Source organism: Stegodyphus dumicola, chromosome 9 (genome assembly GCF_044657685.1).
Source record: "Stegodyphus dumicola isolate Sdum_Otavi_A_Nest chromosome 9, ASM4465768v1".
NCBI lineage: Eukaryota > Metazoa > Arthropoda > Arachnida > Araneae > Eresidae > Stegodyphus > Stegodyphus dumicola.
The window spans coordinates 110147353-110165953 of NC_140776.1; positions in this window are offsets into that span (position 1 = coordinate 110147353).

An 18601-nucleotide genomic window follows, 5' to 3' on the forward strand; every position below is an offset into this window, starting at 1 on the left:
CTTTGCAAAAATTTTAATACCTTTAGGGGTATTTTTACTCATGACATCTATGTTTCTCTCCATGAATGTGTTTCTTAAATTTTGAAAAATTTTATTACTAACTGTGATGGTAATGGGCGGAACTCTACTTTTCTCAACAAATTCCGCTTCAAGGTCATCATTTTGCGTGGTAGTGTCTATTTTTGAAGTGCTAATCTGCTCATTAGCAGCAGAGGAAGTATCCATTATTTCGTTATCAGCTGTATCTGCATTTTCTACATTCTCTTCAATATCAGAATTTTTAGCTTTATTCATTTTATCCTCATCATTATTGTTCACCTTAGAAGGAGATTTAGTCATATTTTTATTTTTACCCGTACTCTCTGTGTTGCTTTTAGCGGGTGCAATATCGGGTTTAGTTAAGGGAGGTAAGTTACTTATAACAAGTGCTTTGTGCTCTTGTTTTGATTTCATCACCGTCGCCTTAACAGTACGACTACGTACAATTTGATTGCCTCGCCTTTTCCTGTAAAATTCCTCATCGGAGCTTACATCTTGATCTAATGTTATTTCATGATCCGAATTAACCGCAGAGTTTTCATTCAACTTTATAGGGCTACGAGAACGATCGTTGTCACTGTGTGTAGCATTCCTGTCATCTCTATGTGCATCAATGTTATGTCTAGTAACGCCACGTGTGTCACTATCTGATCCTGCAATGTAATTTTCAATACATGCTAGCATTTGTTGATAAAATTTATAATCGCGCTCCTTATCACTCGCAAGTGCACCAGCAACGCTACGTACCTCATCCAATTCAGCTAGAAGCTGCTGAAACACTAGCCTTACTCTGTCCATGATCCAAACGAAAAAGGAAATCGAAGTGCCCAAAAACGCTCAAAAGAACCTGCGCCCTGTTATCAGGTTCAATGTTTCTTCTAACCTTCTTCGGAAACATACAAGGACCTGACTAGGAACAGAGAGCTTACTAAAGCTATGTTCACTAATTGTAGTAAGTAGACAGGATACAGACGAAGGGTATACAAAACCCTTTATTTTTCTTTATATACAATGACTTCCGTACTTCGGAATACAATGACCCTCCACTCGGGGTCTAACGTAAAAGATATCAAAATAAAACTAAACTCTAATTTAACTTTAGAATAAGATTGGCCTTATAATAACAGGAAGCGTATGTAGCACAGAGACTGTGAACACTACAATACGTTTAATTTATCAAGAGGATTAATACCTCTGGCCTGGAAGGCAAATAGCAACTGCGTAACTTCTAAGGTAAGCGGCCTGCTTCGAACTCACTGCTTCCTCTCTCTGCTTGGCAAAAAGGCCACACTTAAATACTTGGCGTTCGCCAGACAAACTTTGCATAAAATCCTTAACGCTTATAATTCTGGCCGGAAGTAGAAAATAAGAAGTGATAGTAAAGATTTAAAATAAAATAAACGTTAGTAAAACTTAAGATCCTTACATACTTCCCGCCAGAGTTAATTAGTTTGAAACTGAGGTCTAAAACGACCTTGTTGAAAACTTTTAGCTCTAAAATCTAACGCGAGGCCAACCTTTTACAATCATAACTTCCTTAGAAACTAGAAAATTTAAAAGAAAGAAATTTGTTACAATAGCAGCTCCCAGGATCTACAACAATCTTTTTTTTTTCATCTGTACTGCATCTAAACAGGAGCTTTATTCAATTCTGGTTCCTTCCAGAGATCTGGAAGGAAAACTAGTTTAATGAAATGTTACAGAATGACATTGCAAATAACATATAGAATATACTTCTCTTAACATTCTTATTTCATTCATGACTATTTTAATTATCTCTCCCCGTGCTGTCTGACATGTGTTGTAAAAGAACACCAAACACGAATGTGTTTCTGTCTACGTGTGCCACACTTCCTCCTACAATCAAAACACTAACGTGTTAAAATTCAACATAGCGAGACCTCTTAACACACCCTACTTTCAACTCTAAACCCTGAGGTACTATTCTAAAAGTGGCTAACTCTAAAGTGTAGCGTCAGAGAGCCTAACTACATCATTCAACCTTTACCACATATTCGCCATGATTTAATCTTTACAGTCACACGAATAACAAATTTTTAACATTACTTTCACTTTTACCATATCACGGTATTTTTTAACATTTAAAATAACAGTTCACATGTATATAAGAACATATCAATATGCCGTTAATTTTACACATTTGAAAACATACATTAGTAGTACATTGTTAACTTCTATTCTTTTGAAAGCAAGTGCCAATTCTTTCTACATTGAAATAATACTACATTTCAAAAAGTCTTTCAGACTAAAACTTCTTTCTTGCTAGAATGTTTTAAATAAAATTTATACAATAACTTTTTGCAAGATTTAAGTCTTTACACAACGCTATTATACATCAACTTTAGTTTTACGCACGAGTAATTTAAAAACATAATAAGAAAATCGGTCACAACTCATTTCTCGCCCTTTTGGCGATAAAGGTAGACCTCGCATGAGGTAAAACTTCTTGAAATCTGCCACTTGCAGTAAGAATGAAAGATTAACTTAAGTTTGCAAAGTAACATAAAATTTTACTTATCTTTGGAATATTCGGACATCCTTTTCTGGGCCCAGTCTTTAAAGGTATAGCAGATAGTAGCTTGGTTGATCCTCCTTCTTGTACGGGCTCGCCCTTCAGTGCTTTCCTCTGGAAGCTTCCGTTTTTCACCAGTACGGCCACCCTTGAACACCTTCCTTTTGTCCTCTGCTTGTGGTCTTGGCCGTTTGAAGGCAGCTGGTCTTGGTGGAACCGGGGAACTTCTGTCGTGATCCTGCTTGGACCTCGTTGTTGGCCGTTCAAATTTTTCTTGTACTTTTTCCTCCGCCGCTGATGGCCCTTCCGCAGTTCGGCGACTTTTGCTGCGGAGAGTTCTGTCGGATGAGTCGATCTTCCGTTTTAAAGCCGGGTTATAGTTGCCGTCATTTCTCCTGGTCCTCTTCACATACGTCGTCCTTCTCCCTTCTTCATTCTGGGGGTGTTCGTGAACTCTGTTTTCTGGACGGTGGAACGGCTTCTTTTTCTTTTTACCTTCAATTTTTCCGCGGGGCAATTTTCTTTTCACTTGCTTCTGTCTCTCATTGGCTTGCCCTTGTACTTGTCGTTTTCCCACCTCTGGAACTTGTACCTGCGGTGTCTGCCGTGCCGGTTCCTGCAAAAGATCTGAAAAGATTTGCATTTTATTACGATCGAAGTAGGGCTTAATTTGATCAATATTTGCGGAACAGATTTCACCATTTCTGGCCTTTAACACTACAACAGCGTGAGTTATTTTTTCTATAACATATGGTCCTTCAAATCGTGGAAAAAATTTGGCAGTTTTATCTTCTGGTGCTGAAGAAAGTGAATGCTTAATTTTTAACACTTCATCCCCTACTTTATAAGTTACTCCCCGTCGTTTCATGTCATAATAAAGCTTCTGTTTTCTCTGTGGTACTTCAGTATTCTTTTTCGCTTATTTAATTAATTTTTGTATATCACCCATTTTAAATTCTGGGGCTCTTTGTTGCACATAAAATAATTTATCTAACGGCGTTATAATCTTTCTGCCTAAAAATATCTCAGCAGGAGTTTTGCCCGTTGTATCATGTTTTGCGGTCCTAAGGGCGAAAGCAAATTCATTGACATAGTTATCCCAGCTTTTATGAAAATTTTTAACATAACTACGGATAATTTTCACCATATTTCTGTTGACCCGTTCCGCTATATTTGATTGCGGCCGATACGGGACCATTTTTAAATGACGTATGCCCAGTTTTTGGCACATGTCTTCAAATATATTACTTACAAATTGAGGACCATTATCCGATATAACTTTTAGGGGCGCCCCGTATTTTAAAATATATTTATTTAAAATAGAATCAGTAACTAATTTCGCGGAGGCTCGTTTTAAGGGAACAATTTCGGTCCATTTACTAAAATGATCAACCATAACAAGGAGATAGCGACTTTTATTTAACTGACTTTTTGGGAAAGGGCCCAATAAATCGATGCCAATTATTTCATTGGGAAATTCGGATTTAATACTATTTAGAAACCCGGCCGGGCGGAAATTAATATAATTAACGGCTTGACATGTTGGGCAGGACTGGACATACGCCCTTGTTAACTTTTGCAGTTCAGGAAAGTAGACTGCCTCGCGTACGCGTTGGATAGTTTTTCGAATACCAGCATGAGAAGCTAAAGGGCTGTCATGCAACTCCTGCAGGATATTTAATCTAAGACTAGCTGGGATAACAGGTCAAAATTCGTTGTTGGAATTTGTAGTTTTTGTATAAAATAATAGACCATCTATTAGTTCGTAATGGGCCGCCCTATTTCTTATCGCCACAATATCTTGGTGGCTAAAATTTTCAGGATCCTTCAAATACTCATAAATACTTCCAAACTCAGGATCCTTACCCAGTTCGGTTATTACAGTTTCTCGGGAATTTATTGTACACACTGTCAGCATTGCAACTTTTACGGTATTACCCTGTTCGTCTAATTTAATTCGTGATAGGGCATCTGCTACGATATTTTCCTTTCCGGTTGTATGCTTGATTACCAGATTATATTCTTGCAGCTTGAGTGCCCATCTTATTAACCTTGGGGATAAATTTTTCCCTGAGTACAATCTAGTTACCGCCGCATGATCAGAATATACTGTTATCGGCGCCTTTCCAAAATAGACTCGGAACTTTTGCACTGCTAACAGAACTGCAAGTGCCTCTCTCTCGGTCGCGGAATAGTTTCTTTGTGTTTGATTTAAAGTTCGGCTAAAAAATGCCACGGGCTGCTGATTTTGCGAAAGTACCGCTCCTACCGCATAATCCGAAGCATCCGCTGAAATTTCTAAATTTTCAGCCTTTTCAGGAAATTTCAACACAGGGGCTTGCGTTAATGCTTGTTTTAATTTTTCGAAAGCACTATTGGCTTCGGCCGTCCACGAGAATCTTGCCTTTTTTCTTTTTAATTTTAACAATGGCTCAGCGATAGCCGTAAAATCTTTTATAAAGGACCTATAATATGAACAAAGTCCTAGAAAAGAAGAGAGCTTCTTTGCCGTGTTTGGAGTCGGATACTTTTGTACAGCGATTATTTTTGATTCATCTGTCTCGATCCCTTTTTGCGATATTTTGTAACCTAAATATTTTAATTCAGGGGCTGCAAATTTGCACTTTTCGACGTTAACTTTTAGACCGGCCTCATTTAATAAAGAAAACACCTGTCTTAAATCCTGTATATGTTGGTCGAGATTATCACTAGTAATAATGATATCGTCTAAATAGATAAATGTGGACTTTCCAAGAACAGGTCTTAACACAATGTCCATGCATCGCTGAAATGTTGCTGGGGTGCCTGAAAGGCCAAACGGCATACGCAAAAATGCATAAGTGCCAGACTTGGTTATAAAAGCAGTCTTAGGCACGTCCTCAGGCCTGACCCCTATTTGAAAATAACCATTCGTTAAGTCTAAAGTCGTCATAAATTTGGTTGATTTTATGTTCCTTAAAATTTCTTCTATGATCGGTAACGGATATACCGGATATTTCGTTATGGAATTTAATTTACGGTAATCAATAGCGAATCTCCACCTTTTTGGATGCTCCAAAGGATAATCATTATTTTTCTTACATAAAACCACCGGGCTAGCATAACTACTTGAGATGGGCGTTATGATCTTTTTACGTAGCATATCGATAATATGCCATTCTATAATTTTTTCCTTATTCTTATCATACCGGTATGGTTTTTGACGAACTGGCAATGCATCTCCGGTGTCAATACTATGGTTAGTAACCTGAGTAAATCCTGGAATATCACTAAATAAGGAAGCAAATTCACTTACCACTTGTCGGATTCTATCTTGCTCGTCATTAGGCAGGTGGTCAAGATTTAACCTTGGCGGTTCAACCTTTTCTACACGCACTGGTTTCATTGTCAGCCTAAGGGACGCTTCATTAAAATCCAGTGTAGCTTGTGCGTCTGAAAGAAAGTCTATTCCTAGGATTAAATGTGCTTGCAAATTCTTTACTATAAAAAACATCACCTTTACTTGTTCGTCCTTGATACGGATATATAAAGGTACTTTACCTACGCACTTACATTCTTTTCCTTGCGCCGCTAATACTGTCGTATTATCCGCATTATATATGCGGTATTTGCGAAAATACTTTCTAAAAAAGACTTCTGCCACACAGGAACACTGCGCGCCGGTATCCAGGAGTGCGGTGGCCGGGATATTATTTACCAAGACTTCAATCTTCGGAAGAGTTAAATTTTTCACCATTACTGTATTTAACTTGTAGGAAGAGGGGTTTTCGTGGCCTTCGGATTTCCGCACCCTCTCGTCAGCAGAAATCCGTTTTAGTTTAAATTATTTTTCCTTTCCGTGCTTTCCTTCTTTTTCCCCTGGCCTTGAGACTTTTTTCCTGGGTTGCCATTGACCTGTCGACGTTCGCCGGCTGTTTTTGAATGCTCGGGTTTCCTTGCCCAGTGATTCGCTTTTTCTCCGTAGCCGTATGCTTGAGTTTGCTGTAGTCTTGGCGTATCAAATTGGTTTCGCTGTTGATATTGGCGTCTTCTTTCGACGTCCGCCGTTCTTCTACTTTCAAACTGCATTGCTAGCTCAAATAACTTTTCCAGTGTAGTCGGATTTCTTAATTCAATAAAGTCTTGCACTTGGGGTAGTAACCTCGGCAAAATCACTTGAATTATTTCAGGATCCGGACGGTTTCCATACAAGAGCTTGAAAACGTGAATTTTTCTTAAAATAAAGCTCGAGAGGTTTTCCATTCTTTGTTGATATATACTGAAAAGTTCTGTTTCTAATTTCGCACGATCCCTTACAACAGGGAAGGCTTTTAGTAGGGCAGTCTTGAAATTTTCGTAAGTATAGGTGGGACTTCCTGCTTGACCCAAGAGACTTCTGCCGATACATTTGAACCAGTTAAGCTCTTGGCCCCTCAAAGCGCTGGTAGGTAAGGTAACTTTTTGAAACTCGTGCACGGGGTAGAGCATGAAGTGGTCATCCAATTTTTCCAAAAAACTGGTTACCGGTGAGTTTCCATTAAATGTTGCTTCTGGTTTCATCGAAGCGCGCATGGTCTGGACGATGTACCCAAATCCTTCCAGGGCGGCAGCTGGCATTTCTGGATTCTGAGCCGTTTCTGCAGGGAGCACAGGTTCTTCTTGAAACTCGGCCATGGTTATTCTTCTACGTTGGGCGCCACTATCAGGTTCAATGTTTCTTCTAACCTTCTTCGGAAACATACAAGGACCTGACTAGGAACAGAGAGCTTACTAAAGCTATGTTCACTAATTGTAGTAAGTAGACAGGATACAGACGAAGGGTATACAAAACCCTTTATTTTTCTTTATATACAATGACTTCCGTACTTCGGAATACAATGACCCTCCACTCGGGGTCTAACGTAAAAGATATCAAAATAAAACTAAACTCTAATTTAACTTTAGAATAAGATTGGCCTTATAATAACAGGAAGCGTATGTAGCACAGAGACTGTGAACACTACAATACGTTTAATTTATCAAGAGGATTAATACCTCTGGCCTGGAAGGCAAATAGCAACTGCGTAACTTCTAAGGTAAGCGGCCTGCTTCGAACTCACTGCTTCCTCTCTCTGCTTGGCAAAAAGGCCACACTTAAATACTTGGCGTTCGCCAGACAAACTTTGCATAAAATCCTTAACGCTTATAATTCTGGCCGGAAGTAGAAAATAAGAAGTGATAGTAAAGATTTAAAATAACGTTAGTAAAACTTAAGATCCTTACACTGTAACCGGGCTCGCTCGACGGCGTCTCGGCAGACAGATGGGCAGGCGGGAAAACTCACTGGGCTCCTGACTAACGCGTAACTGCGAAAGCTAGGGAGTAATTAAGTAAGTTAAAAAACCAGCAAAAAATCAAATAAAACAAATCAGTGCTAAACCAACACCAATAAGCAAGCAGACGTTTTAGAGCAACGACGTGATAAATCAATCCTCTGGCGTTGAGTCGAACCGAGCATCCACTAAGCCTAGCACGTGGCTGTACTCATCAAAGTGTGAAATCGTCGCAGAGTCCGACAATTTCAGATCGGAAAGAAAGCACAAATTTGTACGCTTGTATCCCACACAAGGCCTGGTAAGTATAAAAGCAGTACAAGTACATCATAAAAAGAAAACAGTATAATATAAATAAGAGAGATATAAAATAGCACACAGTTACATAATCCAAATATTTAGTAAGGCCAGTGGCCTGTCTTTGTTATTCAGATCATTGAAATCATATGTTGCAATCTTAATGGCAGGGTTAGTTAGGGTACTTTGTTTCATGTGGAATTTTTTTTGCAATTTTGTAATAAAAGGACCTTAGCATACATACACCAAGTTCCTCATGAATACGGTTATTCCTGATATACCAGGGAGCATTAAAAATCTGCCGAAGCATGATATTTTGAGCAATTTGTAGTTTTCCACGATATCGATTGCAAGCATAAGCCCAGACAGGGCATGCATAACAAGAGTAATGGACGCGTAATGGTTTTATAAATGAGCAGTTTGTTATCGACAGATAAAACACTGTTTCGAGCAATTAAGGGGTAGAGTCTAGCTTTACGAGCTCGAAACTTTTGTATACTAGCTGTAATGTGTGGGTTCCATGAGAGTGTCTTACTGAGGATCACCCCTAGATAAGGGACCTGCTTGGCCCAGGGGATGGAGTTTCCATAGAATTTCAGGTTAGACTTGAATTTTTGCTTTCTGGTGAACATTATTGCTTGAGTTTTGTTGATATTGATTTGAATTTTCCATTTAATCAGCCAAGCCTCTAGTGAATGTATGTATTTTTGTAATCGTTGTATAACTGAACCAGCAAATGCACTTTGTGTTAGGATAGCAGTATCATCAGCATACATGGCTAATGTTATGTCGTGTGATGTTGGGATGTCGTTCACGTAGATATTGAAGTATGTGGGTCCTAAAAGGGACCCTTGTGGGACCCCAGCCCTGATGGGGTGAGGTGTAGAATTTGTACCAGATACGTGAACGACAAAGTTTCTACCTGCTAGGTAGGACTTAGTGATGTTTATGGTATAGCCAGGGAAACCCAGGCTGTGTAATTTGTAGGTGAGTGCCTCAAGTCAAACTCTGTCGAAGGCTTTTGCTATGTCAATGAAGACTCCTCCAGTGACTCTTCAGTTCTGAAATCCCTCAGAGATGAGTTCCACGACTCTGTATAGCTGGTTGGTGGTGCCGAGGTCTTTTCGGAATCCAAACTGGTAGGGAATGATGATGTTGTTGCTTTCAAGATAGTTGTTAATTCTATTGAGGAGTACAGCTTCAAAGACCTTGCTTAGCGAAGAGAGCAGACTAATCGGTCTATAGGATTCAGGACTGGATGAAGTTTTACCAGGTTTTAGTATGGGAATTATCTTGGCAGTTTTCCAGAAGGCAGGGTAGTGTTGTAACAGAAGCATTTTATTGAAAACTTTGCAGAGGAGAAAGATGATCTTGGTAGGTAGTTTCTTAATCATTTCATTCGTGATTCCATCTAGGCCAGGACTTTTCTTCTTCTTGATTTTATTGACATAGCTAGTCACCTCCGAAGGCATGACAGGAGGGATGTTGTTAGTGTATGGATTTGTTGGGAGCGTGGAGTGAAAGTAGTTGACAAGTGTATCTGTATGGGGGTCTTGAATGTTGTTAGTGCAAAACTGAGATTCCAGGAGCTGTGCAAGTAATTCTGCTTTCTCAGTTTCAGTGTAGAAGATCCTTTGTGGGCCTTTAAGGGGCGGAATGTTATTGTGGCATTTGGTGTACCTTCTAATAGCTTTCCACAGAGAATTATCATCTGCAGAGAGCGAATTGAGGTAGCTGGTCTAGTTGTTTTGTGCATGTTGTTGTGTGAGAGACTTGACTTTGTTGCAAAGTCTGTTGAAGATCTGCTTATCCTCTCGACATCTAGTTCTTTGAAATTGTCGTCTAGCAACGTTGCGTTCCTTGGTAAGCTTGGCAAGCTCTCTAGATCTGTGAATCATTTTCTTGATGATTTCCTGCTGTGCATTTTTATAGGCCTAATTTATTTTGATGGTTAATTCCTGAATTAAACTATCAATGTGGTCCTCAGTGTGTATTGTTGGTAATGTGTATGGGATGTTGTTTAGAGCTTTGGCGTACCCTGCTAAAAATGCCCCGTAGAAACCCATAAAATTTTTTTACGGGGAATTGGCCTACGGGTACCCGTACGGCTCTGTGGGTACCCGTAGGCCAAATCCCCGTAAAAACCCACAGACAGAAACCCGTAGGCCAAATCCCCGTAAAAACCCATAGAAAGAAACCTGTATGGTTGTACGGGTACCCATAGGCCGTATACCCGTAAAAACCCATAGAAAGAAACCTGCACGGCTGTATACTCAATGCGAATAAATAAAAATTTTAAAATATCTAGAAGCCTACGAGCCCGTTCTTCTTAATGCACGTCAATATCTATAAACATATTACAAAATATTTTTATAAATTCTCTTTACAAAATTTTAAACTACCTTTATATAATTCTGAAAATAAAATGAATAGAAAGATAATAACCAAAGTCATGATTCACAACCATCGAATGATAAATGTACATATACATATGTAAGAAAAATAAGGAATATGCAAAAGATTAAATTAGCACCGTAAAATTAATTTTCCTTCTCTATTCTAAAAACAGTAATCTTTCTGCACTGCATCATTTGGAGATTAATTCATGTCATACGACTCTTACATAATTTGATGTTGTAAAAGAAACTAAAACTCAAACAGCCAATAGTAATTTTACAGCAGTATTAACTATCAAAGACGAGTAAAAATGCATCGAGAACCAAAATTAACTCGGTCTGAATTAAGATTTCACCCTTAACATAAAACATTTGCTTTTTACGCTCTGTATTAGCTGGATTGCAGTCTGTTTGCTCCTTGTTTCTTACTACAGTCAAAAGTCGTTAATTCGGACACCCATAATCCGGACCTCAAAGCTAAAAATTTTCTGCGCATGCGCCGCGTTGACACATGTGCATAGGCGTTTACGTGTGCGCGTAAGACCTTTACGAGCACGCGCATATGTGTGTGCGCAAGTGCTGAATACGTTTTCGCGTGCGCGTTTAACGTATAACGGACGGTATAAACTAAAATTATACAATTATCTATTTCAATAAATGTTGATGCTTGCGTTATTCCTTAATCTTTGAATTGGATGCAGCTTATTATTTTTTGCAGACTGTAAGAGCAATTTTATAAAAGTAAACTTGAATTTTCGATTATGTCAATTTCCGATTCTGGAGCTCCCAAAGGATCTACAAAACGAAAGTATGTCTCGATGTCCATCAAACAAAAAGTGGAATTGCTGCAAAAAATGGATAAAGACATGAAGAAGGTGACAGAGAGGTTAGTGAAAACGAAAAAATTTCGATTGACAAGTTAGTCGGTATTCTCGGCACAGCAATTACGGGACTTGAACAGCGGAGCTTTTTAACTGAACAAGAAGTTATGTCTGTTTATAGAATTAAAGAGAAAGTATTATCACATAAAACGAAACAACTTACATTGAAAGAAATGTTTAATAAAGTAAACAAATAAATATTAAGCTTCTTTTTTTGTAAATTTTGATACCCTTTAGATCATAATTGTTCTTTATTTCCTAAAATACGGTTTCATATTTTTAATTTTAGAATTTGTGCATGCCATCTTACGAGATTTAAACTGATGATCTATAATCTGGAAAAATCGATAATCCGGAATCGCCGAAGTCCCGACGAGTCCGGATTAATAACTTTTGACTGTACACATTTATCAAAAATGTTAATTTTTGGAATAGGCATAAATAATGTGCCAACTTGTTTGTGGCTGCAACATATTTGCTGAAAGAAAAGTTGAATTAAATCTACCTCGACTTCCAAATTTCTTATTCATTGTGGATTGGAGTTTCAACATCTCTAAGCCATCAAAATTCTTGCTGTTCATTACGGATTCAGCTGCTTGTATTCGACTACAGAATCTATTACATATATATATATAATATCATTTCATTTGATGGTTGCGAATCATTACTTTGACTGTATATATATTATTGATTTCATTATAAATATATACATATAGTACTGTACCTCACTGCATATATTTGTATTTCAGTTCTTTAATTGGGAAATAAAACAATTGTATTTAATCACATCAGCTTGTTTAACAATTTGATACCTAATGAGAAATGTATTGCCAAAGGATGGTACTTTCTAGCATCTGCTTAAATTTTAAGTTACCTACAATGCACTAAACCAAATTAAAAAACAAAACTAGAAGAAACCCAAATTTTCAGGAAGAGAAACATTATTAACAAGCAAGCAAAAAGAATACGGGACTTGCAAATTAGAAACTTAACATAGAGTTCAAATTTAGCATACTTGCTATCCCCTTAAAGCTCGCTTACCAATGATAGTAACACCCTGCAGCTTATTATGACATGCATACACATAGATGTTTTGCGTGGAAGAAAGGATGAATCCAAGAATATAATGTAGTGAAGAAATAATAATATACAAACACTGTGTCGATCCCTTATTACAATACTTTGAATGTTACCTGTATCTCTCAAAAGATAAATGAAACATGAAGATAACATATAATAAACTTAATAGTACCCAAAATACAATAAATTATATTGTAACAAAATGAATTTTAAAAAATTTACAAGTTTCAACAAATACCAATTCTCAACGCACAGTTCGGGAATTAAGAAAATATCTCATAGTGTATAATGTTTTATTCCGTATCTCACTTTTAGTGCTATATAATCTTCCACAGATTTTATATAAATAAAATCTATAACAATGGGTATTTATAGTATATGTAGTTCTTGATGTAAAAAAGATCAACTTTTTTACTGTAAAAATTCCATCTATGTGAATAAGTATGAATATACTCATATACACGTAATTATACTAAATAACTAATTTAATGAAACTAAATTCCTATAGAAAAATGGGGAAAGTGTAGAATCGCCCACTGCTTGGCGTGTTTTTAAGAATTGCACATACTCGGTATCCATGTACACATCGACCTATTTTCACTTAAAAAACATCTCAGAATTGCACAAAAATGCCATTGTGCACTCCTTTGACTTTATTCATGTACACATCAACCTATTTTCACTTAAAAAGTCAAAAGAAAATTGACAAAAATCCAATTCCTTTTACTTTTGTACAAAGTGCCAAATAAATAAGTGGACGATTCTGCACTTTACCCGAAATATATAAAAATACCATTTACCTATATATATTAATAATTTATTATTACACAAGGTTTTTCATATATCATCTCAAAGGAACATAAATTTAATTAAAGCGATGCATTATTGGAATAAATTTGAGTCAGTGTTTTATGTGCAAGTTATTTAGATTTCTATTGTAGAAAGAATACTTGAAATAATGCATAGAAATATTATTTTGAACCATAAAAATTCTCAATAGTAAAATTTAAAGTACTGAAATGGTAGCTATTGTTTTTGACAGTAGATTATATAATATAAAAATACCTCATGCCAAGCATTTTCTGAAATTACAATGCTAAATGAAATTGATATAGTGCAGTATTTAGCAATAATAACTTTTTGTAAACAAATGTGGCTATATTCGCTTAATTGTAATGACAGTAATTTTAACTGCATTTGTATAAGGCTGTACAGAAGATTTATTTATATGGGTTTTCATCCGCAGAGAACAACCGGATTCCCTGTGGAAGTGCTTCCGAAAATAATGTTTAAATATTACTCTAACTATATTTGAAAGCAAGGAAGCACTTCCGCAGAGGATCCGTTATGCTACAGTCAAAAGTCGTTAATTCGGACACCCATAATCCGGAATGATCTATAATCCGGACCTCAAAGCTAAAATCTTTCTGTGCATGCGCCGCATTAATGCATGAGCATAGGCGTTTTACTCGTGCGCCCAAGACATTTACGACTGCGTATATGCGTCTGCGCAAATGCAGAATACGTTTTCGCGTGTGCGTTTAACGTTTTATAACGGACGCTAAATTATATAATTTATAAGCTAAAATTATCTAATTATCTATTTCAGTTAATGTTGATGATTGCGTTGTTCCTTAATCTTCGAATTGGATCCGGCTTATTATTTTTTGCAGACTGTAAGAGCAATTTTCTAAAGTAAGCTTGAACTTTCGATTATGTCAAATAGAATTTCCGATGCTGGAGCTCCCAAAGGATCTAGAAAACGAAAGTATGTTTCGATGTCCATCAAACAAAAAACGAATTGCTACAAAAAATGGATAAAGGCATATTCTTTGTTTATCTAACCGTTCCGAAATCTGTTTATCAATTTCACGCTGCTCTGCGCGGGGGGGGGGACGTCGCGGCGCGCAATGAACTGTAAGTTGATTTGTCAACACTATCGTTATCTTCAGGGCAGATGTTTTTATTTTATTCGGCTTATAATTCCTTACTAAATGTAGTATTTAATTTCGATGTACTCCGTCTTTGATATGATTTAAATCAAATTCCTCGTCATTATAAATATCACGAATACAAATCAAATAGTTTTCTGGTTGCAATTTTCTAATTTCGGCTATGCGTAAGGTATGCTTTACGCATCCGCGCGTTAAAAGAAATGTTTAATAAAGTAAACAAATAAATATTAGGCTTCTTTTTTGGTAAATTTTGATACCCTTTAGATCATAATTGCTCATTATTTTATAAATTACGATTTCATATTTTTAATTTTATAGTTTCTGCATGCCATCTTACCAGATTTAAACTGATGATCTATAATCCGGAAAAATCGATAATCCGGAATCGCCGAAGTCCCGACGAGTCCGGATTAAAGATTTTTGACTGTGTAACAGTGCCCTTATGACTCATGATCCGAAGAGCTTTGGTTTTAAATGTCTCGTAAAAACTTTCAATTACTTCTGCAAAATTCATACCCATGTAAAAATTGCTACACCGAAGTCAATTGATTATACAGCAAAACGTTCCTAAAACACTAAAACAATCAACTCCACAATTCGAGATAATGCCAATTTCCTGTAGCCTGACAAAACTATGAATGATTTTTAAGTCCTGTTATTTAATTATTGTCCTGACAAATGTGCCATTATCAGAGGTGGTCATTTAAGAAAATAACCACTATATGAGGTTTCAACTTAATGTAATTTTTTTCAAATAAATAATTCACTTTTTATACTCCCAAGACTAGTACATTTAATATTACATAAATCTTATTCACGAATCTATTTCTATTTCAAAAGCAATTTATGAAAAACACATTTGAAATTTTCTTCATCAAACTAATAATAATGAAAATTAAAGTATGCATAAAAATGATTATATGTGTTTTAACAAAATAGCACAAAATATTTAATGTAAAAATGTGGTTCTAGTATCATACTAGTACAGAAAAATAGACCAAAAAGAAAAACAATGTAAGCTACTATGATCATCTAAATTTTCACATAATTTTAGTAGTGGAATAAAGATTCCTTAAGCTTGTATGTCTTGTCTACCCCATTCAATAAGTAATAAACACATTAAATACTTCAAAGTTTATTTCATTAATAAAACTTACCTTTTTTGCTCGCGAAATATAATTAGTACATTTTTTAAAACATAAAAAAACATTCTTTTTGCTCGGCCACATCACATTAGTCGAAAAATTCAAAATTGAATCATGCAAGATCATTTTTAAGTAAGGTATGCTCAAATTTATTAGTACATAATATTCAAATGATAAAGCATCTACATGAACAAGCTTTAAAAAAGTATTTCTAAACTGTAATCAAAAAAATAAATTTTCCAAAATACAGTTTCAGTAGAATGCAAAAACTACATTTCTGTATCTGCACACTGAAAAAAATTATCAAGCCTGAAATTATCACTTTTCAGTCTTTAAGCACATTGTTTTTAAGGACAAAAGTAAAGATGGAAAATCAATTTCACGCTCAGAAACTCCATTTCACAACTAGTCAGTTATCAGCAACGTTCTCTCAAACATTAGACACGATTACACGTGCATGGCTTTAGTTGTATATTCATAGTCAGTGCTGGTATTTTATTATTTATTACTAATTTCTACACAGTAAAACATAGTAAAATTTGTAATACAGTAAATCCTAGTAAATAATATACTGCATTACTTCAACTACGAAGAAAATAACACCACCATCACACAACAATAACTAGAGCGGCGCCATATTGCTTGTTTGGGAAACTTCTGAAAGTGGGGGAGGGAGGGGGAATTTTTTCTTTTTCACGTCAGCGTTAACAGGGAGAAAAGTTTTGCGATTGTGAATGAACTTGTTCGCGTTAAAGAGATGTTGGTTGATATCGGTGTTTATTTGTAATACCAGAAATGTAAGTGCTTATGTGTGTGTATTCAGAGAACCAACTCGTAGCAAAAATCACCTCCCTAAGACGACCGCCTCTGAAAGAAACCAGTATTTCTGAAAACATAAGTATACTTTGGTATTAAATATTCCCTCTGTAAAGCGACCATTCACAAAGAAAATTCTGCAAGTGTGTCTGGTCGCCTTAGAGAGATTCATTCCGTAGATGCAATCTCCCTAAGACGACCACCTCTAAAAGATAAACGTATGTCTGAGAACGTGAGTATCTATTGGTATTGAGCATCACCTCTCTAAGGCGACCACTTACAAAGATGAATTTTTATTTGCGGCTGGTCGCCTTGGAGAGACCTCGTTGTGTGTGGTGTATATGATTACTGTTATTGTTTCCGAAAAAAAATTTAAATCAAATAAATAAGCATATTTAGTAAAAAACCCTCTCTAAAACGACCACCTGCGTTTCCAGGTTACTCTGGTGGTCTTAAAGAGATCATATTTTCATTCTGTTAATTTTATTGTTTACAAGAAGTATATTAACGTCAGATAAAAAAATAGCACAAACCCATATAAACCAACAAAAGATTTATTATTATATTAATACCAGTAAGAAAACCAGTAAAAGTCAATATAAACCTATACAAACCAGTACAAAGTTCTGCCATTGAATGTTGGTTGTATGGGTGTCAATTGATAGTAGTAAGAAAAACCCACAGAGATCAATAGAAAGCAGTAAAAGTCAATAGAGACCATCAAAAATTCTATAGGTACCAGTAGAAAGTTTTACTGGTTTCTATGGGTCATTTTGAAACCAGTAAAAAAAACCCACAGAGACCAACAGAAACCAGTAAAAGTCAATAGAAACCCATAATATCTTATGGGTACCCATAAAAAGTTTTACTGGTTTCTATGGGGCATTTTTAGTAGGGTAATCACGCCAGAGAGTTCTGAAGGCTCTGGTGTCTGTTGTGGTATAACTACTAATGTCCAGAATCATACGAACCGGATTGTGGTCAGATGATAATTCATCCAGCACGGAAATATCCAGTGGGATACTGGTATTTCCGAGCAGGAAGAAGTCTAAGATTCCAGTAGACCTAGTAGTGTACCGTGTTGGGGTTTTTGGAGCTGCTATGTGTAACTGGGCAGAGGTAGCCAAATTAAAGATTACACGTCCATTGTCATTTGAGTTAAGCAGTTTCATGCTCTGTGTCGTGCATTTAGATCTCCACCTATGATGATATATTTGCCAAGAGTGAGTAGAATTTGTAAGTCAGCCAGGACTGCCTGAGCATTATGTCCTGGCGGTATATAGGTGGAGACAAAAGTGTATGTTGTTGAGGTGTTTGTAGTGAGTGAGATAGCTGAGGCCTCAACGACCGAAAGCTGTGGTATTGGAATTGGTGAGTGGGGAATACAGCGTTTAATCAGTAGTGCAGTTCCACCCCCTGGGGTGGAGAGTGGTTGGTGGCCTGTTAGATCTATGCACAGCATAGTTTTGAACGAAGATTGGGGTGGCAGGGCCAAGCTTGTGTTCTTGGAGGAACATAATATCTGGGTCATGCTCATTTATAAATTCCCTTAACTCTAAGATTTTTTGGGACAGTCCATTACAGTTCCATGTAATGATGTGCAGATGAGTAAATACATTATACATTATTATTACAATTAGAACCAAATACATCTTCGAAAAGTTCAAATAAAATAAACAATTTATCAATAGCATTTTCATTTTTATGGATTTCAGGTAGTTTAGCAGATATTTTCTTTAAGACATTTACAATAGAACAACCTTTAAAAATGTTAACAACTTCTTTAATTAATTTTGCTACATCGAGCAGGCCTGCAAGGCCGTGATCATTATTGCTGTCGTTAGAGCCATTGGGCTGAACAGCGTTACGTGCATTGTCATTATGTTTGTTGACATTCATATCTGAAATGACAGGCGGTGTGTTATGCCTTTTGTTTACAACACTGGCATATGAAATGCCTGCTTTAATACTAGAGTCCTTAATGATTTTTTTATCCCCAGCTGAGTCTGGTTTTGAAGTAGGGCCGTGCTTATTGACATTGCCAGCTCCTTTAATGGGCAGGTTGGCAGGAAATTTCGGACAACCTCGGTAGTTAGCCGGGTGCCCTTCTTGTAGACAATTGCAACAGCGTGGTTTGGCTAGGAATTTTTCTGTGCAATCCTCAGTTT